The following is a 26,449-nucleotide window of genomic DNA, read 5'->3' on the forward strand; positions in this document are numbered from 1 at the left end:
TCCTTTTTATTTTTTAACTAATCAGGCTTCTTTTTATGGAGGAGGGTATTGTAAAATATACACACCTTTGGGAAGGGTAACACATTCCATGCCTCATATCTTAATGAGATCACTGCCTATCATTTCTACTGTTACCCCCTTGATCCAACTCAGAGGCATCTCCTCCCTGGGTTATTGAAATGGTATTCTAACTGGGCTCTCTACTTCTGCTGCTTTCCCTCTATAGTCTCTTCTTAGAGAAACACCAGGCTAAGATTCAAAAATTACGACAGATTATGGGTCTCCTGTGCTCAACCTCCAGTGGCTCCTCATTTCTCTCATTTTAAAGGCTGAGTCTGTGCCATGGCTTCCAGAGCCCTATGTGGCCTGTGGCTTCATCCCCTACACTTCATCCTGCTCCCCATGGCTTCCTTACTGTCATTCAAACACACCTTTAGGATGTCAGCATCGTCTCTTCCCCCTCTGCTCTTTACCCAGATACTCGTGGCTGACTTCCTGCCTTTTTCAAGATTTTATTTACATGTTCCTTTCTCACTGACACCTACCTACACTGCTCTTTTTAAAATTGTAATGCCCACTGCCACTCTGTAAACCTCTCACCCTGCTCTGCTTTTTAAATCATTTCCACAGCACTGATCAACTTCTAACATAATTGAGAATTTTCTTATTTATTTTGTTTACCATGTATTGTCTGCCTTCTCCTATCAGGATATAGATTTCATGAGGGCTGAGCTCTTTGTTAGTTTGGGTATGGCTGTACCCCAAGTACCTAGAATAGTACCTGGCACATAGTAGGTATGGAAATCATATTTTTAGAATGAATACATATATAAGATTTCATTTGTGAAGGACTGGAAAATATTAGGAAAGTATAGAAGCCTTGGCTGCCTCACAAAGATGGGCAATGACTGAGAAAGAAACCATAAAGGGTGAAGGAACTTTATTGCACCTGGCCTGTCAGCAGATTCTTAGGCCTGTCTGGCTAGAAATCAGTTTAGACCCTGAGTTTGTGATATGGTCATCTGATCATTTACCAACTTCATTTTACTAACTCCCTCATTGCCTAGAAAGAAAATGGACTGTAGCAGGCTTAGTCTCACGCATGTTGTCATACAAAGGTGTGTTAGGATCCAGCCAGTGTTAAATATGCTTTTTCCCTAATGGGAACTCTTTTAATTCCACTGTCTTGAAAACACTCAAATGTCCTTCAGTTACTGCCGTGTGCTGATGACCTTTTACTCAAAATACACCCATAAGACAACTGTGCAGAGATTATCAGAAGCTTTGCTGTGTCAGCACCACGCTATTGACTGCTGATAAGCCTGACAGTAGTTTGGGTCATGGACTGGCCTGCACCAGGGATTTAGAGAGAAATGCCAAAGACCTTATTGACATAACCAAGCCCCACGTTCTTACAGAAACCTCGCTGGTAGGGATTTTTTACCCAGGGATGTACTGATTAAGAGATAAGAAGCAAACTAAGTGGAAAGTCGTGCATTTTCCGGAGGAGCTTTTGGAAGATACTGGTGGCAACTTTATTTGGGCTTTTCTAAAAGACCCTACTAAAACTATCAGAGAGACTCGTCCTGAAAATTACTAAAGGAGTCCACTGGTAAATAAACTATTAGCAGTGATTACTCCTGGAAATAAGGTGTTTTGGAGTAGGAGGAAGACTTTTCATTTCATATGTATTTATACTATTTGAATTTTTGTGGGGCAATTGGATTACTTAAAAAAAAGTTGTCAATGTATTTTATGGTGAACCCAATAGCTGATATGTTCATCTTGAATTCCCTACAAAAAAATTAGTTACTAAAATCATAAAAAGCAAAACAACATGAAACCCAAAGCTTTTGTATTATGCTGTCTTCTGTCCTGGATCCTAAGGAGAGGGTCACGATATACCCTGTATTACGTGTATAGAGACAATTCTCATCTCAAAAATGGGCTTTGCGCCAAAGTTTGTTTGCTTTTTTTTTTTTTTGAGGAAGATTAGCCCTCAGCTGACATCTGCCAGTCCTCCTTTTTTTGCTGAGGAAGCCTGGCCCTGAGCTAACATCCGTGCCCATCTTCCTCTACTTTATACTTGGGATGCCTACCACAGCATGGCGTGCCAAGCGGTGTCATGTCTGCACCAGGGATCCGAACTGGCGAACCCCGGGCCTCTGAGAAGCGGAATGTGTGAACTTAACCGCTGTGCCAGTGGGCCGGCCCCTGTGCCAAAGTTTATTTATACTTCAGTTGTTTGGAAGCTGGAAATCATTTTTTTCCCTTTAGACTTAATTTTGCACAGGTGGTTTAGTTCCCTTACAATTCTCTGTGTAACTCAAGAACAAACATATTCACATATCTATGAAGAAAAATGCTAATAAACCTTAAGTTCCAAGCACATGTTGGCCACGTTTCAATGAAGGGAAAGCACTTCAGAGCTCCAGCATGGAATGCTGGGACCACACCTGCCACTCTTCACTCCTGTAAGAGGGCGGTGGGGTCCTCTCTTTCCTCTGGCTCTCACTGTTGGTGGTAGGAAGACTTCCAAGAGCTCCAGCATTCCTGAGATGATGCTTCCTGGACCAGGGCAAAGAGCTCTGGAGTGGGGGCAGAGGAGCAGATGATATGGCAGACTGTGAGGCTCTACTCAGTCCTGGGAATTGGAGAGAGATGAGAACCAGAAGGATGAGGACTGGAGAACTCTGTGTGGAGCAGTGGCTGGGGGGAGCTCACCTCTCTTGATTCTTCCTTTCCTCTGTTTTCACCACTGCTCACCTTCTTCTGTTTGGCTGGGAGCACTTCTAGGAGTGGGCACAGGGGGAGAAGCAGCAATGCTAACAGCCTTCTGACACAGCAGGACAGGTTTCTCTTGCTTATCCCTCTCTCCCTCTCTTGCTACATGAAAAGACTAATGGCAGGATGTTAGGAATACAGGGGAGGTGAGAGCAGGGATCGTGTGGGAGGAAGTAGCTGACCTAGCTTTCTTTCCCCTTTTCTCATTTACTTTTGCCAGTTGCAGCTGACAGCTCAGAATTTGTAAAGAGCTTAACCCGAGTCTAGAAAGTGAGAGAAGTTAAAAGAGCGAGAACCAGAGGCCGGGGATCCTGAAGAGAAGTGAAGAAGGTACTCAGCTGCCACTGCTTGAACAAGTGTGGTAGGAAGTTGTCCTTTCCTCTTCAGCCATCAGGCATGTCCTCATCTGTAAGACCCTAATATTAGCAGCTTCACAGTCTTCCCAGCTTTGAGAAGGAAAGAAGAACAAAGAGGAGGGGGAGGAAGAGAATAATTATTTCTTTTTGTTTTTTTAGGAAGATTAGCCCTGAGCTAACTACTGCCAATCCTCCTCTTTTTGCTGAGGAAGACTGGCCCTGAGCTAACATCCGTGCCCATCTTCCTCTACTTTGTATGTGGGACGTCTACCACAGCATGGCTTGCCAACCAGTGCCATGTCCACACCTGGGATGAGAACCGGCAAACCCCGGGCCACCAAGAAGCAGAATGTGCGCACTTAACCACTGCACCACCAGGCCAGCCCAAGAGAATAATAATTTTTAAGATTAATATAACTAATATTTATTGAGCACTAACTACTTCCCAAATGCTTTTCTAAGCCCTTTATATGTAAGCGGTTTAACCTTCATAATGACCATGTATTGTAGGTATCTATTGTTACCTTCATTTAATGGTTGGGGAAACTGAGGCACAGAGAGGTTGTGTAGCTTGCCCAGGGTTATACAGATGGCTTAGCAGATACAACAGCTCATTTGTATTTAATATACTCAAGAAGTTCAGAGGAAAATCAAAGACTACTTATATTACATGTCTACAGTTATGAGTAGCTTTTTCAGAGGCTTAAGACATGAAGTGAGCAGTTTTCTTGCAGAAATGCTAGTTTACATGCAGATAGAATCACATAGAACAGAAATACATAATTGCAAGTTGAGATGGTATAATTGTTCATAGATTTTTTTTTCTTACAGGCAGAAAACATCAGGAAAAAAACTAGTTGTACAAGACATTCTAAATATGAAGGGATAAATGAGCCTGGGAAAAGCCTCTTTAGCAAACATTCCAACAGGCTTTTATACTTAGTATAGAGCAATAATCTTGAGGAACTTGATGGAAACCCGTTGCTTGAATGATGTAAAATTATTGGGGATGATCAAGATGAGATAACAGGTTTTCTCTATTTCATATTCTTTGAAAAGTAGTGGAAATATATTCCCTATTTTGTAAGAGTTTTGTTGTATCGATTTATATTTTACTCTTTTTGTTTTGGATATTCTTACTTTTAAATTTTTGAGAGACTATCAAATGCTATTTTATATTTTATAATGTATTTCTTGTTAGGTAAAAAACTCAAGTCACTTAAAAAAAATAGCATTAAGAATTAGAAGAGTAATTTTGATATTTAGATAACCTCTGTGGTTAACAGTTGCAGGTTGGGATTGAAAAATACTAAAATAATAGAAAACAGTAACGGAGCTTAGTGAGTTTATGCAGAACACAGGTAAACGTAAGTTATGTATGTATTTTTTTAAACATTTTTTAAATTAATTGTTTATTGAAGTAGCATTGGTTTATAACATTATATAAGTTTCAGCTGTACATCATTATATTTCGATTTCTGTATAGACCACATCGTGTTCACCACCTAAAGTCTGCTTGCCGTCTGTCACCATACACATGTGCCCTTTCACACCTTTTGCTCTCCCTCCTTCCCCCTTCCTCTCTGCTAACCACCAATCTATTCTCTGTATCGATGTGTTTTTTTGTTGTTGTTGTTGTTTTATCTTCCACATACGCATGAAATCATGTGGTATTTGGCTTTCTCCATCTGACTCATTTCACTTAGCATAACGCCCTCAAGTTCCTTCCGTGTTACATCTGATAAGGGGTTAATATCCAAAATATACAAAGAACTCATGCAACACAACAACAACAAAACAAAAATTCAATTAAAAAACGGGCAGAGGATCTGAACAGATATTTTTGCAAAGAACATATACAGATGAAAAGATGTTCAGCATCACTAATTATCGGGGAAATGCAAATCAAAACTACATTGGGATATGACCTCACACCCATTAGAATGGCTATTATTAAAAAGACAAGAAATAACAAGTGTTGGAGAGGATGTGGAGAAATGAGAATGCTTATACGCTGCTGGTGGGAATGTAAGTTATATTAAAAAAAGAAAGCATTACTGTTTTCTTGTCTGATGGAACAAATAAATAATAATAAAATATTTATTAAGTAAGCCACCATTAGATGCTTGCTCATTATGGCACATCTTTCTGGAGTATCTGTTTTCCTCGGAAAAATGTCGATGTTAATAATGATGATTTAATGATACCATTTCTTGAGCATACATATCCCATGGCAACACTGTATGAAATATTGCCATTGACTCCCACGTCCCTGCTTTGCCTCGAAGATATAAGCTGTGGACAAAACCATCTTCTAACTTTCCCTCTACTTACCTAAATAACTGTTTCTTGACATTCTAAGATGTTATTTGTTAATATTAGAGAACCAATATAAGGAAAGTTAGTATTAATGTTTACTGTTCTATGCTAATTGTACTTAAAATATTCACAAAAAGGGGTGAAAATGTATTAACTATGTACATTTCTGACCACAATAGGAAGCTGGAGGTTGTGCCTAAACTGTCAAAGTCTTGGGAACGTTTACCCATGAACTCAAATTTATGTTGAAATATGTACAACTGAGTTCGGATGCAATTAGCATGTGTATATGGAGAAGGAAGAAAGAGCAAAGAAACTCTGTCGGCAGAGGGACAGAACAATGGCTAGTGAGTGAATGTGCCAAAAAGAGAGAGACAAAGGGAGAAAGAAAGAAAGGAAAATATTTTTAAAATGTTTGCCATGAGAATGGTCTCGTCTATGCAAGATGAAACATTTTTCTCTGATCTAGGCAGATTCTGGGTCTATAAAAAAGTGAATTTTAGAGATCTGCTGTAGTTTAAAATAGGCATGATGATTTCATACTCTCTGCAGATTGTGCTTGGGGTACTGAGAACGCCAAATATGGGGTACCATTGAACTACCTCCACTTTCTCTGGTAAGTTACAGGACACCCTGTAATTTATCTAGGCTTCTGATTTACGACTTGGATGCACAGATTGGGATATACATTATAGCCAAGTGGTTTTCCTCCAGGATTTTGGCCTTCCAAAGGGTGAAAGATTTTTGAGAATGTGAGAAGACTTAAAATTAGTTTGAAGTGAGAAGTATATAACTCAAAGATAAGGTTGAAGTTATCACACTTCTACATATTTGTGCTTGGCAAAAGCTTCTGGAGACAGGCAGTATTTAACAACTCTATTTTTATTAATTCTTACAGTTCCAGACAAATCTTCTTTCCAAACTCTCTCCAAATGATATTGAAAATGCGTGTTGATTACATATCTGAAGATTATAAAAATAGAGGAGTATTTTAATTTTGAACATTAAGAAATCCTCATGTAATTTTTATGAAAGCACATTTAAATATATAACCCATGACATTGATTCCTTTAATTGAACAAAGCATCCAGAAGACCATTTTTCAGGCTGAAAAAGGAATAGCAGATCTGTAAAACCAAGATTCCTGCCTGTAGAGAGAAAACCTCAAAACAATGATATGGTGATAACTTTCTCAATGTTTGGTAAGTTCAGTCTGAGTCAGAAGCAGAATGTTTATACGTTAAGAATTTATAAAGAAGCTGTAAATGCAAACTCATGTTCACGAGACACTCCACTTAAATGCTTATGTGATAAACTCGGTAGGGGCAAAAAAGAAAAAAATAGGTGGAGAGAACACAAAATGTCTTTATTTCACACTTAGCAAATTTAAGTGTCCTCTCCAGATTAGCACCAGATTCCCCCTCCAAGATACCAAAGATATTCTACCCTACATTTTAGCACATCCAGTAGAAAGGAAAAAATGACAAATACTTTGAAAAGGCTAACATGATTCAATTATATTCATGGTATTTAGCTTGCTTTTGAAAAGGAAAGAAAAGTTAAAAAAAATTTCTCCTAGTTCTACTTAAAATTTTTTTTCTTATGGAGGAGAAAATAATGGGCTTATTCTAAGTGGCTAACAAAGTGGCATCTGATGATTATTTGTACATGATCCTGAATAATTCACAAGGGTCATCTTCCATGTTGATGATTCCTCTCCTCATTGTTTGGAGTAATGGTAAGTCTTTTGATTATTGTTATTCCAAACACAAGCAGTCTAAATCCATTGTTCACGTAGACATAGACTGGTTTTGAATGATTTGAATTCATAAAAGCTGAAAATTCTTAAAACTGTGGCTGAAATACCATTTTATTGCCCTTTGATTCGGAAACCCTTCTCATCAGAGGACTAGGCAGTGACCTTCTGGGCTTCAGCCTTTTCCATCCAGAACTTGCAGGCTGGGTCACCTTCTCAGAGAGCCAGTGTGTTAAACCCAGACTACCTAATCAAAGCAGACCATGACTGATTCCTTCCGGAGCATTCTCTCAGCCACCAGAAGCTGCTGCTATTTCGTATGAAAACAGAGAAATCCTTTGCTCAATTAGGCTAGGACTTACAAACAGTTGAAGTGACCATAGCTCATTGCTTCTAAGAGACCCTCCTCTATGCATAAGGGAACTGCTGCTCCTGAGGGTCGGCTGAACAGAACTAGGCTCACATCTTTAGTTCCTTGATCCTTGGCCAGTTGCAAGGCAGCCTCTACCTTCTCTTCTATACTCATTCTTAACTTTCTGGGTGTGTTCTCTTGCATTTCAGTTCTCACAATAATTCTGGTGGCATTATTATCTACAAAGTGAACCATCTAAAATCCTCGATTCCCAGTTCTCCCTCAACCTCATTGACCTGCACCTCTATGTCATTCTATGAATCCACTGTCATGGTGAGATCTTGCTCCCTGCCATCACCTGCACAGTCTCACCTCTGATGTACTAAATCAAATCCTTCAACTCCGTGACCGTAACCTCCTGCCTCTTACCTTACTCAGTTTTTCCACCTCTCTTGTTCTTAAATATAGTGGGAACCCCTGGTTCCTATCCCATATATATTTTCTCTCTCTCCATTAAACTCTTCCAGCATTCACTTCTCTCCTTGTGCTCCATTATGTGCCAGCATCACTTAACTTCGATGAGACTCCCTCAGACTCTTGCCATCAAAGCCACGGGCTCACCCACACCTGTGCCCATTCTTTCCACCTGTCTTGTTATGATTGGAGAGTTGCTCCACTTCTGTTTCAGGCCAGTCTCTCCACTGATCTATGGATCCCATTTCATTCTGCTTTCTCAGAAACACTGATTTATTGGTTATGTTCCTTCTCCCTGTAGCTTCAAATTTCCCCTCTTTCCTGCCCATTCTCTATCAGATTTAAAATCCTCAAGTCTCTTCTATCTTAAAAATGATAGTCTTTCTGTCCTATATTCTCTTTCATCTGTATTTGATCTTTATCTTCATTCTTCACAGGAGAATTTCATAAAAGAGATATTATACTTGTGGGTTCTATTTTCTCATCTCCCATCGTTTCTCTGAAACTTTCCTATCACAGTCACTGGTGGCATCTTTTCGATAAATATAATGGGCTGTTTTCATAACTTGGACCCATTGGCAACATCTAACACAACTTACCACTTACTCCTTCTTAAAACACTCCTGTTTCAGGATTTCTAGGGCAGTATACTTGCCTGGATTTTAGTCTATTATTCTAGCTGCTCCTTCTCAGTCTCTTTGCAGGTGCCAGTGATATTGTTTCTTAAATGCTAGGCCCTCTTCTCATCTCACTTTCCTTAATGAGATTAATGATTCCAATGTCTTCAAAGGAGAAATGGATGGTGACATCTCCCAAATCTGTAAGTCTGATTAAGATGTCTTTCCTGAGCTCAACTGCTGTGTATCCATCCACTTATTGGACATTTCTAATTGCATTTTGTATTAGTACTTTCAAATCAATTCGTCTAAAACTGAACTTACCATCTACTGTGTAAAACTTGCTTCTCTTGGAGTATATATTTAAGAGAACAGGATTACCATCCACCCAGTTGCCCATGCCAGAGATATGGGAATCATACAAGACTCTCAGCTCCTCTTTAACCCTCCCTTTCTGAACAAATCTGTTACCAAGATCTATTGATTCTACTTCTTAAATATATTGTAAGCTTGTCCAGAGCCCTAGTTCAATGTGAAATTGTTCTTTCATTAGAGCTTAACCATGGCTCTTCCTGCCATCAGCTCCTTGTCTATACCTCAGCTAGAAATCTTTCCAACATCTGACTACATTACTACTTTGTTTAAAATCTTCCATATCTTCTTATTTCCTATGAGATTGTTCAAAGTCTTGTCCATGGCTTAAAACCCTTTCTTTTGCTCATATGTCACCCCTCTCCTTGGCCCCTTTCTCCGTCCTTCGACTATCCTGGATTAATTTTCTTTAACTAAAGGTTCTTGGACTCTTTACGGTCCAGTTCTTTGCCTGTGGTTCCCATTTTCTCTTCCCTTACTTCTCCCTCAACCTCTTCACCTAGCTAACTTCTACTTTATGGCTCAAATACAGCTTTTTGGGGGGAAGATTTTCCTGATTTCTCTCCACCTCTGACCCCAGCTCCATGTAAATTCTCTTTTCTCTTATTTTTGTGGTAACTGAAAACTGTACTTCCCGCACTTTTCATACTTTATTGGAATTTCATCTCATTTTCAACTTCTCTATATTGCAGCCTTCACTACAGCAGTGATTTTACCGGACTTGACCACCATTATTTCCGTAGTCACTAACACGGGGCATGTGTAATAAATTTTTGATGCATAAACATATAATTGAATATATAAAAATTGCTGAATGTCATATTTCAGGTTATAAGATGAAAATCTATAAAGCTAAATGCATGCGCCCAGCTCTCCAGGAGTTTATAATTGAAATGGGCAAAGAAAATGACACTTACCGTCCTTCCCAACAAGAATTTCAAAAAAACCTCACTGTGCTGTTTGATCTTTAAATTCCATGAGAGTTCAAGACTGAGGAGGTAAATTAAGGCAGGAAGAGGGTTGGAAATCAGATTGTCTAGGACCTTGATGCCAAGTTGGTTTTGAGGCAACAGGGTGTTCTTCAGGTAACATTAGAACTCTAACATAGCAACTTGGAAAAAGAATAATTAAAACAGAAACTTGTTTTGGAAAAATAATAGGACAGCATTATTCGCTTTCCATTTCCCAAAATTGAATTGCTTGTTTGTATTTCATGTGCAGAGTCCACTGTTGTTGACAGTCAACTATAGATCTTGGGATACATAATTACATTCCCTTGGAGGAATCACTGTATTGGCTAGGTTATGGTTGATCACATTTCAGTAATGCAGAGGATTTAAGGAGACAGTAAAGAAGTCATCAAATCTGGCCCCTTGGGAACAGCAGTCATGTGACATCCGTATCACACAGCTTTAGCAGACATTGGTGTAAGCCTAGCTGTTCACTGCTTTGTGCTTTAAAAAAGTTTTGATATGGGCATAATATATTTATTATTAAAAGGAGTACATAGAAATAATTTTGCCTTCCTTCAAAATATTTTCATAAAATTATCTTTCCAAATTCATCGTTTTCTTAACCCCCTATATTCCTGAGTGTCAAGCTATATGTCTATAAAAAGGGGAGAATTATAGTATCTACTTTGTAGGGTTATTAGGGGAATTAAATGAATTAATCAGTGCTTTTCATTCTTATTTTAGTTCCTTATGATATAAAGAAAAGACTTTACTAGTTCCACAGCATGTGAGGTGAAATGATGAGTTAGTTCATGGCAGGCCGAGTCTAGGGGATCCAGCCTGGGTTTCCAATTGTCCCAAGACCCTCTTAGCTACCTTGAGGACTGCTCGAAGATTGTCGTCTTTGGAAATACCTGAAACCCACTAGAGGCATATATTTGGGAAGGCCTGAGTTTGTAAAACTCTTAAAATTATGCCTAACACAGAATGAGTGCTCCAGCTATTATTGTGGCTTTATAATAACTTCTTGGATGTGAGGCAGGGTAGCTACACTGCCATTTTGTAGATGAGCACCCTGGGGCTTGGGGAGATGTGTGACATAGCCAGAAGGCTGTTTCCAGGACAGAAGTGATTTAAAGCAGAAATGAGACTCCAGAACATCCCATCCCCAGCCCTAACCCCAACCAAGTTAAGAAAGACATGTAAGAATCCCATGGAAGGGGCACACCAAAGTTATACAGGAGGTTTTAATACACACTCCTGGTTGAGGTTTACTCTGGTCAGCTGGAGTGTCTAGTGTCCCTTCTGGTGGTCACAGGCACTGTGTTACAGAATGTGGAGATACAGAAGAAACTTGATTCTGTAGGGATGCTTGTCAAGTACATTTATTCTTTGTGTAGTGATGTATTATAGACTGTGGGTAATGTTAAATGTGTTATGCACCCAGACAAAAATTGCCAGTGATAAAATACGCTGATATCATTTCAAGAAGCATTTATCTATAATTTGGTCATGTTATTCCATTCTCCTGCTTCTCTGGAGAAAAATTCTTTAAAATTGATCCAATTTTTCTTAATTCAGAGAGATGGTACTAATTTTGTTATGTTAAGGTCTTGGGTTTCTTGAAATGGAACTAAGGGACAGAATGAAAATACAGAAAATCTAAGGTAATTTACTCCAAGGACAGGAATTAAAACATTTGTGTTCATACAAACACACATACCCTCCAAAAGAAAACACAAAAAGAATAGCATGGCCAATATTCAGTAAATTATGCATAAACAATTGAGATATTTAGCAAAAATAGGGGAGAGTTATACAAACTAGTTGAATTATGACTTAGCTACCTCCTGCCAGCTTAAAAAAATTTATGAATTTCTTAAAAATACTCCCATTACTTCATTTAAAAAAATGTTTAAATGATATGCAGAAAACATTATTTTACAAAGGTGTTCGTTACATAGTTCTTCTTGACTCTGTATATTCTTCATATTTCCATTAAAATCACCTGAGATCACATCAGTAGTAAATTGTCATTTTGCTGAATGAAATTAGATATTGCCAGCCATGAAAGACTGAAAAAAACCCAGAAAATTGATGGATAAATAGATTAATAAGATATATAAAGCTGATAGACACTTTAAGGCACTTGATACAAAATGCCTTTCTAAAATAGTAATTTATCAAAATGGTTTTTCTGCTTATTTTAAAAACTGTAACATTAGGAAAAAAGCTGTAATGTATTTTGCTTTTAATAGGGGACTTTAAAATGGACAAAATGATCAAATATATCCTTCTGATCTGTTGCCATGGACTGAATGTATTCCCCCCAAATTTGTATGTTGAAGCTCTGATGTGGTTGTGTTTAGAGATGCAGCCTTTGGGAGGTAGTTCGGTCATGGAGGGGGAGCTCCCACGATGGGATTAGTGTCCTTATAACAAGAGCAAGAGAGCCAGCTGTCTTTGCTCTCCACCGTGTGAGGGTGCGAGAGGATGGCCATCTGCAAACCAGGAACAAGCCCTCATCTGACACTAGGTCTGCCAGAACCTTGGTCTTGGACTTCTCAGCCTCCACAACTGTGAGAAATAAAGGTTTGTTAACTAAACCACCCAGTCCATGGTATTCTCGTGAAAGGAGACTGACCTGATTAAGACGTCTATATAGGAGAAGCAAGCAATGTAGGATCTGGAGCTCATCATATTTCTGGGTTTCTCTATTGCCTGAACATTTAAAAAACTAAACAATTTATTGATAAAGAACACATCTTGCTAGTGAATAGGACCACTCACTAAAATGAACTGCAGAGGGATTGCAATAAAATTAGGCTCCCCAAAGAGATAATCACATAATTCTCAGATGCAGAAAACCTTTAATACTATTTATAACAGAAGCATCTGGCAATACCCAGATGTTCTACAACTTCCCTCTAGAGGGAAAAATCAGCCATAATTCAGTGGACCATTATTAGAAAACATGATTTGAGTGCTTTTTCCCCTTGAAATACTAATCATTGGAATAATGCAGAAATATATTCTACATACTTTAACTCAATTAAAAAGGTATATTGCTTGCAAAATATGTGCAAAATTCTGTTAGGTATTGGGGAAATCTGGAAATTAATGAGACATTATCTTAAAAGTAATTTTTTTGTTGTTGAATTTGTTAAGATATCTAAACACACTATAGGTAGGAAATAAGGAAGAGTGACTACTTCCTGTTGTTGAGAAGTTTAATAAAACCACATGCCTCAATTGGTGTGTCTCATCATAAGCAAGTGCTGATTTAGTTTAGTTTCCAGACATAATATGAAATGAATAAGTAAGTATCAAGCACTCCAGGAAAGTTTAATATGTCATTTGTTTGTAAAGTACTAATTACCTTATTAATGGCTCAGTCCTTTAAATAAACTATCTCCATATACATATTACCCCAAACCTTGCTATATTGATTAAAAATATTAATAATATAATAGTTTTAAAAGCATTGATTAATTGATTTATAATGATTTTAAAAATAGATTGCAGCAGAATCAAATGAATTTATTATTAATTACTTTTCCAAATATTGTGTTCTATAACATTTCCCAAGTTTTAGTCTTTATCTGTTAATTTTACATAGTACCAATAGTGGGCATGTTAGATAATACTTACACCTTAGCAGGCCTGAAAAGGTGGAGTAGATGAATAATTCTCAATATGCCTCTACTAGTTTCCGGTAGAGATTTCTTATCAAAATATCTGTGTAGGTATTGGTCATGACAAAGAGAAGTTTTTCCTCTGATAATACATACTGTTAGAACCTCCTCTCTCATCCATTTTCTATAACAAAATTCTGTAATTACTCATATGCAGACTAGGAACTGTGTCATGTGACAATCATTCAAAAACTTATTTTGGTCCGTATGGTCATGAGTATCTATCCGTCTATGTCTGTATTTGATTCTAAGACTATAATAATCTCCCCAACTTCCTAACATAATGTCAAAGCAGAAGGATAACTAAAAAAGTTACATGTAAGATGGGCTGAGAGAATGTCCAAAGGTAAATTACTTATAATACTATTGAAAACTCATTTTCAAGGCAGACAACCCAGAATATTGAAAAGTCAGAAGTCATCTGCATGGATGAGTGAGATTATAAACTCTGCCTGGGGTGGAGAGTTTGATAGCTGATTTCAACAGCTCTGGTAAAATTCTGACCAAGTCACTCCAAGGTGAAGCAAGTCCATGAATTGGAAGTCTGAGACACATACCTACAATGTGTTTATCTGCTTATCTGCCCATGAGTTGACCTTCTTCACCATCTGTGGAAATCTCCTTCTTACATCAACACTAAGTAAGTCGAGGGCACAGTGTCAAGTTCCTTTTGTAAAAAAGAAGGCAATAAACACCTTGTAGAGGATACTAGGCCTCTCTCTTAGTTCCCCCAACTAAGTCTTCACTAGTTTGGGTAAAACAACATGCCAGTTCTTGAAGCTGGGTACCTGAGGATTGCTATGAATATTCAATAGAACATGATTACCCTTCAACCTTGTTCCCAACACAGACACAGATGAAAAGAAATTAATCTTGTTAATTTGCTGTTTTCTTGTTTAACTTGAGGGGTGACCCAAGTGTCACAAGGATTTATGAGCTTGTTTTGCAGAAGAAAAAGAATGCCTTTAAGGAAGTTACAACCACCAGATAACCAGCCCCCAGCTGCTGTGGATGCCCAGAATTCTGGTTGCCCACAGGCTTATCCGGAATGAAAGAAACTTTTAAGAAAGAAGGAAACAGGACTTCCCCTTTCTTTCTCCAAAACTCCTCCTCTCAAGCCCCTTAGCCCAATAAAGACCACCTGCTTTCTTCTTTGGCTAAGGCACATTTGAGAGAACCTATCCTCCTGCCTTCTCATTTTGGCCAATTCCAATAAACCTTTTTCTAGCTCCAAGTACTGGTGTCTCAGTGATTGGCTTACTGTGCAACAGTCACACCAACTTGAGATTAAATTGAGATCAAACTGACAATAGTATGCATATATAAACATGTCATATATATATATAGATCTTTTTACTCATGGATATCTTTATACAACCACATTTTCTTTAAGTACTTGAGTCCATATACAGACTCATATTTAATTTTCTCTTAATCTTTCAGATTCTCTTAATCTGATTCATCAGAATTAATATTTATAGTACATAGAGAATCAAGGTACACACTTTTACATTCATAACTGCATCTTCTTGCTTCCAGAAACTTAAAGACAGCAGTAGTCAGAGAACAGATATCATTGTAGGATCAACCAATGGAAATATATTTTCTTTTTTAAGAGGCAAAAGTATCTGACATAACTACAGATGAGTTGAGAAAAGTATTTTAAGACATGAATTGCTTTTTCTATATATGATGCCTTAAGTTTCTTTAGTGAATCGAGCCTGCTGCTTCAAAGACTTGCAATAATGTGGGGCATTGTTTCCTTTGTAAATGATTGACTAGCCCAGCTTGTGATTTAAAAGGTAAGCTATTATTGTTTCGGATATTACAAATATGACCCCATGATCCCAAAATGTAATAAAGGAAAGGCTTCACAAAATCACAAATGTAGTATGTATGCAGACAAATCTGGTACTCTGCTACCATGATTTACTTTTAAAGCCTCCAACATTCAACCGTTATTTGTAGACTCATATTGCAAATTTGTGAAGGTACATTGGGAAGCATGTAGAAAAAACCATTTAGGAAAAAACTCCCTCTCAGGTATTTGTAATTACTGTTCTGACTTTCAGGCAGTGAAGTCTTTCCCCAGACGCTGTGCAGATTCATCAGCGTGGGCTCATTGTCCAGCGGGCTGGAGAGGAGCAGTGTTGTTTGGGTGAGTTAGTGAGGGGACATCTGTGAAGTGACAGATGTCTGGCACCTGGGCAGTACTGGGGAAGCTCATGTTTTGTTTATGAAGCAGTCTCTCTGAAAAACAGAAATTTCTTTTTATACTTGTCTTAGCACAGCCTAAAATCACACCTCTCTTTAAATGATGTGGGATTTATATATTAATCTAAGTAATCTTCCTCTTTTTTCTTTAGTGCAAAAGTAATTCTAACAGACATACTCCATGGACAAACTCCCGTTTCTGCGGCTTTGTTTACTTACTTCAAATGAAGTGTGTAGCAATGTGGATTTCTTAAAGGTCAGTTCTCAGGGAGATGAGGAGAGTTTAGATTCTAAATACACTTTCAGTACCTGAAACATCTGTTCTTCCCTTTCATTCCTGAAACTCAAACTAGACCCCAGGCCTTGTTTCTATGGCGGCGGCACTTGTTGTCAGAGTTATTTCGACTACAAACAGACTTTTCCATTCTCATGCTTTTGTGCAAGCTTCATAGTTTTAAGCCTTATCTTGGGCTTTTCTTCTTCTTCTCTTTGATCCTATGCCAGAAAAATCTTAAAAGGCAAAGGGAATTTGTGGTGTTTGCTCATTTTTAACTTTGCAGTTCTAAGACAAAAATATCAGAAGAATCAGAAGCCTTTACTCTGGTACAAGGGACTGTCCGTGACTGCAAAAACACACACATGACATGGACTTATTTTCAGGGATACGTGTATGAATATGACCGCGTGTGTGTGTGTATTTCTGATGTCGTATCTACATTTCTACCAGTGGAAACTGTAAAACTGAAAGATAACGTAAAAGTGGGGTGAGAAATATTATACAAATTAAAAACTACTTTTAAAAGATAAGAGTTGGGAGTTTTCTCTCGTGCTAATGTTTGAAGGAGGCAAACGTTGATGCCTTTTTTTGCTTAAGGAGCAAAATTCCTATAGAAATAGACAAAATATATTTTATATCAAGAAGCTCTTTTATATAAAGAAAGCTATTCTGCAACTTCTTTTTGGCAATGTTTTAAAATGATCACTGAGAGTGTCAGGAATAACAAAGGAGAATACTAGTCAAATATATCATACCCGATACAACGCGGGAATGTAGCCAGAAATGAGGTAGATTGGAGGTAGCAGTGTTTTGGTCTTTTTCTTTTGTAGATAGGATTTGGAATTTCTTTTTGTCTTCTGCCTTTCAGAGGAGCCAGGGGAGCCAGGTAGTGTATTGTTCATAAGAAAATTTTATAAATTAAGGCCTAACTGAATTTAGTGTTTTCAGTCTTTTTGAGTTGTGGGTCAAAGTCTGAGCTCTGAGTTAGGCAAAGCAAACAAGTGGGATCCCATCAGGCGTGGTTTCAGATCTCCCACTCACAGTGGGTGACTGCCCAGCCCAAGAGCAGGCTGCCACCTGCTGCTGTGAGACAGAGGGGCACGTGGTCCTCAGGATTCCGAGCATCATCTCTCTGGCCTCCTGCTCATCAGACCCTCACTGGAGCATGAGTCCAATTCTGGCCTTTACCTCCAGAGATCTTACTCAAAGAAGAGAAAAAAAAATCAAAAAGGAAAAGATTGAAGGATCATAACACGCTCTCTTTAGGAATAAGAAAAGCAAGAGAATGTTTTCGTCTCAAGAAGAGTAATTTGAATAGGGACCTGGCTGAGTAATTCTCCAGAGCCCAGAGGGCAGGGATGCTAAGGTACAGAATAACAGGAATTGATTTTAAACAGCAGCATAGGAACCATGCACGAGAATGATCTAACAGCAAAGATGAACACAGCCACAAAGTTTTGGGATAACTGCCCTTGTCAAGGAGATAATGTGATATTCATTTATGTGAAAAAAGTAGCTTGCTGACTCTTTAAGGCCTTTTGGACCTGTCTCTAGATTACAGCTTGGGGCTAATCTTTGGACATTTTTTGTTTGTTTCAATTTCAATTTTTAGAAATAAGAAGATCTTCTAGCCCTTTGTACTATGATCCAAATCACGATTTTAAAAACCAAAAGCTAAATTAATCATATTTCATTTGGGAGAAAGTCAAAATGCTGAAATGACTTTTTCCTATCTTTCTTGTTTGCAGGTGAAATTGTCGTATGTGGCTGTAAGACTTGGTGTTGGTTATGAATTTAATTTTAGTATTTTTAGGGTTCTTAGGAAAAGCAGTGTCTGAGACCCAGACTGGTGACATTTAGGCAAATCCAGGGGCAGGAGTGGGTGATAGCAGTTAGTAGAAATGATCCAACATGGTCATTGAAATTCTCAAGTCTGAGTCCACCATCTTACACATGAGGGAAACAGGAGCTCAAGATGTTGAAGTGAATGGCCTATTGTCACAGAGCTATTTAGGGGCAGAAGGGTGACAAGTATCCTAGCTCCTGAAATTCAGAGCCTTGTCCTTTGTACTCCTCACAGTTCACCTCAAACGACAAGGCATGATGATCAGAGGCTCATGTTCCTTTACAGTGAGTAACACCAACAGGTGCTTCCAACGATTAAAAGGACAAAAGCTATCCTTAAGTAATGGTTTTCAGGGTGAGAGAGAAGGTGAATTTTTAGCTTTGGAGAAGAAAAACACTATCTGTCTTTAAAAAATAGTTTTCCTATAAATTTGCTATTTAAGGAATACAGAGAAATGACAATGGTCGGCATGTTTACAAGACCAGAGGCAAATCTTCAGAATATAGTTGCATTGGGTCAACTCTGAAACACCTCACGATTTTGTTCTTCCTCTTCACAGGTATAATGTACTTTTGTTCTGTTCTTTGAGAATAACCATTTCTGCTATAGAAAACAAGAACACAGATGAGCTGTACGAAACTCCTAAGATGTGTTAAGTATAAATGTGTAGTAAGCAGAACATGTACTAACCAGAAAGGACAGATGGACCAAAAGATAATTAATATTCATGAGTCACTGTGAATTATGTGAGGCACCTGAGCACTAAATATTCATGATACACCAAATATACAAGAGACACTAATTATTTGGGGTATGCTAAGTATACATGAACACTTGATACGCATGAGATCTTAATTTAGCCACTCACTGGTGGTGCCATCTTGGTTTCATGTGCCCTTGACCAAAGAAACAGAAATGGATCCCATGGCTGTTCACCAGGTCAATTGTTCACCAGCTGTGGCTAGGTGTACTTGTCCCATGTCTTGCCAATGAGCATCATTGGCCTAGGACGCCTTCAATCCATGGGCTCTTTTGCTCACATCTCAACTCTAGCTCTCTTGGCTACACCATTGGAGCAGTTGGGAGGCTGATGTGGCAGAGAGAGGGACAAGACTTATGAACATGTGTACCCAGGATTCAAGTAGTACACTTGCACCCTACCTTAACTGTATTAACTCCCTTCATCTCTTTCTCCCTCCTTCTTACTGTATGTTTTAAATTCCTTTACTAAACCATGGGATTTGAGCATTTTAATTTGGTCTGTGAGCTATTTTATCCTTTTACCTCTGGAATAGTGTATTAGTTTCCTATTGCTGCAGTAACAAATTACCACAAACCTAGAGACTTAACGCAAATTTATCATCTTATAGCTCTAAAGGTCAGAAGCCTGAAATGAGTCTCACTAGGCTAAAATCAAGGTGTCAACAGGTCTGTGTTCCTTTTTAGAAGCTCTAGGGGAAAATCCTTTTTGTTGCCTTTTCCAGCTTCTAGAGCCCACCCTAATTCCTTAGCTTGTGGCCTCCTTCAATCTTCAAAGCCATCAATGGAAGGTTGAGTCTCTCATGTGCCATCTCCTGGATTCTGTCCATTCTGCTACCTCCTTCCCTATTTAATGACCCTTGTGATTACATTGGGTCCACTTGGATGATCAAGTATAATTCCTTTACCTTAAAGTCAGATAATTAGCAACCTTAATTCTATCTGCAACCTTAATTCCCCCTTGCCACGTAGTATATATAGCACATGGACACGGATTAGGACATGGACATTTTGGAGAGGGTTTTTCTCTGCTTACCGCAGATAGCTTCCCTGCATTGTATTTGGAAGCTACCATTGTATCAAGGTGATTTTTTTGCATGACTACTGGACACTTTCATTTAACAATCTTTCATTCATTTAATACTGATTTACCACCATGTGCACTGCGGGGCTAAGGAGTCCTCTTCCCAAAGCCTTCTCTCCCTGGCTTCCACATAGAACCAGAAAGCTTGTAGCTTAATCCTGCCCCTCTCCCTGAGGTTTCAAGGGATCAAGGAGTACAGGTGAAACTCTGAATGCCCATATCAAGAGGAGTTATTAACTCAAAACCAGAGTGACCAACCGTCCTGATTTGCCTGGGACTAAGGGGTTTCCTGGAACCGAGGACTTTTGGTGCTAAAACAGAGACAGTGCTGAGAAACCAGGGCATCAAACCTCTCTTTAGGCCTCCTGCCTCTCCACTCAATAGCGCCCATCAGTCCCTGGAATTCGAGGCAGTGTTTCTGTGGCAGTCAGTCTTGGGCAAGAAATCAAAAAGCCATGGTTCTGTAGCTTAAATATTTATGGACCTGTGAACATATCACTAACCTTTCTGTTCCTAAATTTGCTTAATAGTAGAATAAAGTGTTCGGTGAGATTATCACAAACTTTTCCTCTTTTTGTCAATTATTTTTATTGAGGTCATAATGGTTTATAACATTGTGTTATTTCTGGTGTACATTATTATCAGTTTCTGTATAGACTGCATCATGCTCACCACCAATAGTCTGATTTTTACCCATCACCATTTGTATGTGCCCCTCACAAAATTTTCTAAAATGCTATTGCATTTTTATTTGTCTGTTTTCCATGAAATTATTACTAAGCAGCTTTGAAGTTGGTTATAGAAAATTTCAGGGCTCTGGCTGTGTTCTTCTGTTACCAGATTCCTGGCTAGCTATGCACAGAGTAGCTGTTTAAGGTTCTCACTGGTTTTTGGCTATTTACATAGAAAGTACTTTGGCTCTTTCTGGAGTCTCCCCAGATCCAAGCAAATATTTGAAGTTTGGGGCATCTAAGGCTTTTGAAGAGAGTGAGTAAGCATATAATTAGGCTTGAGTTTCTCTCATGGCCCAAGGCATGGCTTATTCCAGTATGTTCCAAAGTTCTGTAAGTGATTATGGTATGTTTGTTTGTGCATTTGTGGCAACATGGTTGTTTCATAAATACTTTTCTTTTTTTGTACCACCAAAGGAAATATGAATTGCTGAGTCAATAAAATACTCTGGAAAGCAAATATCTTAAGATATAGCAAAACGATGATGAAAAGAATTCTTTAACAGTACATGGATAAATATGGGGTTTGTATACAACAACTGATTATTAATATCTTCACAGTGTAAAGTTAGGAAATATAGGATTTGAGCTGGAGGTGGAAAAGGGAGACTAAATATTGTTGAGGGGAGTCCTATTAGATCATTTAGGAATGCACATTCTCCAGGGAAGAGAGTTAGAGAAATGAATCAGAACTGTATGCCTACTTGTGATTGTTAGGAAGAATGGCCTTTGCTGTGTTAGCCGTTTAACTCCTCGCCGCTGTATATGCTGTAACTCCTGTGGACACCTCTTGCAGCCCAAGTCAGGCATTCCAGACAGCCCCTAGGAGTCTTCTTCTTTCTTTTTTCTTAAGATATTCCGTTATCACTTAATTTGAATGTCTATGACAAGAAATCCAACAGGGAGGTCACCAAGCACTGCATTCGTCCTCCTTAAACTCGCCTGCACTGTTGTATATATGAAGGAGTCCTTGACCTTTCCCTGTGGACAGTGGCAGGGAATCTGGACTAAGAGACCAAAGGCTGTATATAATTGATGTTTTGTTACTCCTTTTTCCCATATAATACCAATAAGAGAATAAGGGAAAGTGAAAATGGGCAGATTCAAGAAGCACTTGAGAGTTTGGTTTTTATTTTTTATTTTATTTTTTTGAGGAAGATTAGCTCTGAGCTAAGTACTGCCAGCCCTCCTCTTTTTGCTGAGGAAAGCTGGCCCTGAGCTAACATCCATGCTCATCTTTCTCTACTTTATACATGGGACCCCTACCACAGCATGGCGTGCCAAGCGGTGCCGTGTCCGCACCTGGGGAACCGGCGAACCCCAGGCCGCCAAGAAGCGGAATGTGGTAACTTAACCGCTGTGCCACCGTGCCTGCCCAGGAGTTTGGCTTTTAAAAAGGGACTCAATGGCCCATCTCTCTGGTCTATAAGGGGGAGAGTTGGAAAAATGTAATTTTCTGCCATTTGTTCCTCTGCTGCTTATTTATTTTCTGTGAACTTGAGCAACTATGAGCTGGCCATCACAGTGGCATGCATTTTTTTTTTTTTAACCTTGTTCTTTTGTTTTCTGATATCTTCTGCTTAGGGTGTGACAACAGGTGGGAAATAGGCCTTTAGAACTTAAAAGAAAATTGCCATAGCCAAAAAGTAGATGGATAGATGAGGTCAAGTAAGACTGGGACCACCATAACACACTGCTCAATCAGAGAGAAGCAGGGGCAGGTCAGTCTGGTCCATAGATGAAACTTGCCAGTAAGACTGAGGTTTTGTGGGTCTATCTTGGACATGTGAGTTGAAAATGAGATTCACCAACAGGTGGCTGATTTAAGACCTCGTGGAGATTGAAAGCCTCATACGCGTCTTGTATATTTAGTACCCACTTGGGCCCTCTATCTTCCATCTGTACTTAGCAGTCATATGCTCTACTTTACTTTATGTGTCTACCATGTCTTATGAACTTTTCTTTGCTTGACCCATGTCTGAGTTTCATTCATTCCTTTTGTTTTGTATTCTATAGAAGATTTGGATATTCTCAAACAATAAGGCAAATGCACACTATGCTTCCTTTAAAAATGTGTAGGAAGTTTAATGTAAATGTATGAAGCATACTTTCATGTCTTTATTTATTAATCATCTTATTCCTAAGTTTTTCCTGTGATTATGTTAAGATACAAGTTGAATTATATGAATGTTTATGTTATTGTTAAATAAAAGGGTTGAAGATTAAAAAAATGAGTATATCTTTTACTATCTTTTTATTTTGCTTAAATGGACAATTGCAGTCAGCATTTATTCATTCAAAATATATTTTTTGAGAGCCTAAAGTAACAATCTGGTGATAAAGACAGTAAATGGTAAACAAAGAAATATACAATCACAAACTGGGCTATGTGTTCTAAAGGAGTGAGAAGATTACAATTACAGAAAAATGAACTGGTTGGGAGTTGAGAGAGTGAAGAGGTACATCAGGGAAGGTTTCTAAGAAGGTAACACTTGACCTGAAAAAAGGGTAAGTCACACGAAGATAAGGAAAAAGAACACTTTAGTTTTAAATTCAAGCAGAAACATAATACTTAAGTCTATCTGCTCTAATACCTGCTATGGCTAAGTAAGATGCAGAACATTTGTATCTGATTTCACCTTGCACCCTTTGTTAACCCAAACATCTTTTGGAATTTGTCTAGATAAAGTTCAGATTTAATCTTGGTGTCAGACGAGACTTAGTAAATTGCCTTCTTAATCAGATGGCTACCTCCAAATCTGGACTCTGCCTCTTAACTATTTCTTAAACAGGTAAATAATCACGTGAGAACTTTGCACTGGTAATGTTGCCAGGGAGACAAGCCTGCCTTCTCTTTCGAGAACTGTGTTTGTAGTGGAGAGAACTGCCCCGCCCATGACTGCACTGCTTAGCTACAGTGGCGGTTGGAGAACAGTGAGGGAACAAGAAACAGCCATTCTCTTTTCACACAAAATATGAGATCTATTATATTTTATTTAGAGATTCAAAAAAGAAAGGCATAATAAAAAACTAGTGCCAAAGTATGCCTAATTTTGTGGCCACCCCCAGACAAAATTCAAAATAGAAATGAAAGCTCGTAGTTCAGAAGACTTGTAATTAATCTGCTAATTAGTTAATTAATTTTCGATTTACTGTAGATTTCCCATCGTGAACCAACAGCAGTGGTGTCATATTTTATTCATATGCAATTGACTGATCAAGGTAAATTTACTTATCTCAGTAAAAATCTTAATACATTGGGCTTTATACTACTAAAATCTTGAAGGCTAAAGATGATAATTTTGGCCTTTATTTCAATTACTCTAAAATTAATTTTTTCAAAGGGAACTATATAGTTTGGAACAGCAAGTGCAATTTCTTCTGTGTGTGAGCATAGGTTTCTGACACTGTATGCTTGGAGAGGGTGGCCAGCCTTGACCACACTGACCCCATAGCCAGTGATCTCATGTTTTCACACTGCACCTTGACAACTGGAAGTAACTGAACTTTCTATTTTGTGGAAAAGTTTGCAAAGGAATCCCAATCTGATAGCTACAAATTAAATTCTATTACAAGAATCTGTTGAAAAAATTTATATCTACTGAGAACTGATATAGGACTAGCACTCTTATGGGTGCAACAGAAGATACAAAGACACACATTAACCTTTGTTGGCGTGGAAAGAACAGATATAAAGATCAGAAACTCACTTTTAGGAGTTTGTGTCTAAAGCTCCCAAATCCTCAACATCTGACATTCTCAGTCTCAAATACCAAATGTTCATTTACTTTTTTTTCTTACAAAATCCACCCAAGAGGATGGAAAACATAGAAAGCTATACAGTTCACGTGACTATACTATGAGCTTTATCCTAAATACTTTGTTGAGGATAAGAAAGGAAAATACATAGCCAAAAGGAGTGAAAGATTTTGCTAGCACGATTTGAGTAAATAAAAAGGAAGAAAGAGAGATTAAAAGCCAAGGCGGACGGCCACACTAATGGGGCAGCATTGAGGTTGGGAACCATACTTGAGCCCCTGAGAAAGTCAGAGGTGTGGGTGCAGTGGGTGGTGGGGGCTGAAGGTCTGAGGAACAGTGACTCGGGAAGCGGGAGTCAAGAGCTGAATCATAGGGTCAGAAAGGTATCCACATAGGACTAAACATAGATGAAAATACTTCTGTAAATCTACTCTCTACAACAACAACAACAACAAAAATGCAATGTACAAATCCAAAATTTACAGAATGCAAAGAAATAATCATAAAAGTGTTTAAAGATAAAGGATGTTTATTTCAAAGTTTCTTATAATAGGAAACATTAGAAACAGCAGAATACAGTTCCAACAATACGTTGTTTGGTTAAATAGATTATGGCACATCCAAGCACTGGAATGACGTGTAGCAATTAAAATAATGACATAGATTCTATCTTCGTTAGTATGGAAATATGTTCACAGTATTTCTATGTGATAAAGGTAGGCCACAAAATAGCATTGAAAGCATGATTCACCTAATATTGTAAAATTATATTGCTCACACATACACAAACACTCACAGAAGGGCCCAGAGGAATAATTTTGATAATGAGTCTCTGGGAAGGTGAGATTAAAGGTAATTACTTTTTTTTCTTTCTTATGCTCTTCCATGTTTGTAAGTTGTTATTTATGAGGACAATGTATTGGTTTCATATTCAGAAAACACTGAACTGAAGGGTAAAGAAAAGGAAGAATGTGTCAATGTAAAACCACTGGTTAAGAGGACACCGGGCTATTTAAGCATGCTGTCAGAGCATTTGACATTTTCAAAAGATACTGTATGATGAGGAGCAAATAATCTGTTCATTTGTTGTTGTTTTCTCTCCCTTGGGAGCACCAAGTCTATTAAAAAGTGCTTCAGAAAGATGTAGGCCTGAATTGTTCATTAAACAAGGGCACTTCAAAACCACCATAACATGGAAGTAATTACCAGATTCATAAAATCTGTGCTGAAAAGGACTTTCGAGGTTTAGTCCAGCTTCTTCATTTTACACATAAGGATGCCGAGACCCAAGAGGGTGCTTGATTTAATAAAAATAGTACAAGTATTAGAAGCAGACAGGGCTAAAAATCATGATTTATTTATTTTTATTTCCAGTCTGGACTCTTTCCATCGTGTTACAGTTATTAAAGGCGGCAAGATGCAGAAGTGAGAGAAGAACCAAACTAATTTCTTAATTTTTTATTTCCACTTTAAAATGTTGAGGGAGTAGGGGAAAATGTGATTTATCAAGCAATGGTGGGTTCATATCAATCGTATGATTTGAAAAAAACCTGACTAATAATTCCAGCTAACAAAAGCACAAGGAAAAATTATGTCTGAATTTGGAATCTGCTTAGAAATTAATGAGATAACTGTGTATGTATGTACATATACGTACATACATATACACATATATGTCACACACACATATATATACACACATATACGCACATATACATATATAATACATATACACACAGTTGTGAGTTATTAAATCAAATGGATGTATTCTGAGTTTAAGGTAGAAATGCCCACGTAATCCATAGTTTATGATTTATTGTGTGGTTGTAAAGCAAAGGAAGGCCAAGGCCATGTCTCTTGGGAATGTAATGACCAATAATGGACTGCAGAGGACCTTGGTTCCTTTCAAGTTACGCTACAGACCTAACGTCAACCTGGAGGGACGCGGCCTTTCCTCCCTGAGAGTGCCTCTGATTACAGACCTCTCTGCTTCTCCATGCACAAAGAGGACATGTGATAAGAAATGACTTGTCGCTAAGCACATGTTACTTTTGGATATGATATAAGAATATGAGATCAATGTTAATAGTTCAAAAATAAA

The sequence above is a fragment of the Equus quagga genome, chromosome 1 (genome assembly GCF_021613505.1).
Source record: "Equus quagga isolate Etosha38 chromosome 1, UCLA_HA_Equagga_1.0, whole genome shotgun sequence".
NCBI classification, from domain to species: Eukaryota; Metazoa; Chordata; class Mammalia; order Perissodactyla; family Equidae; genus Equus; species Equus quagga.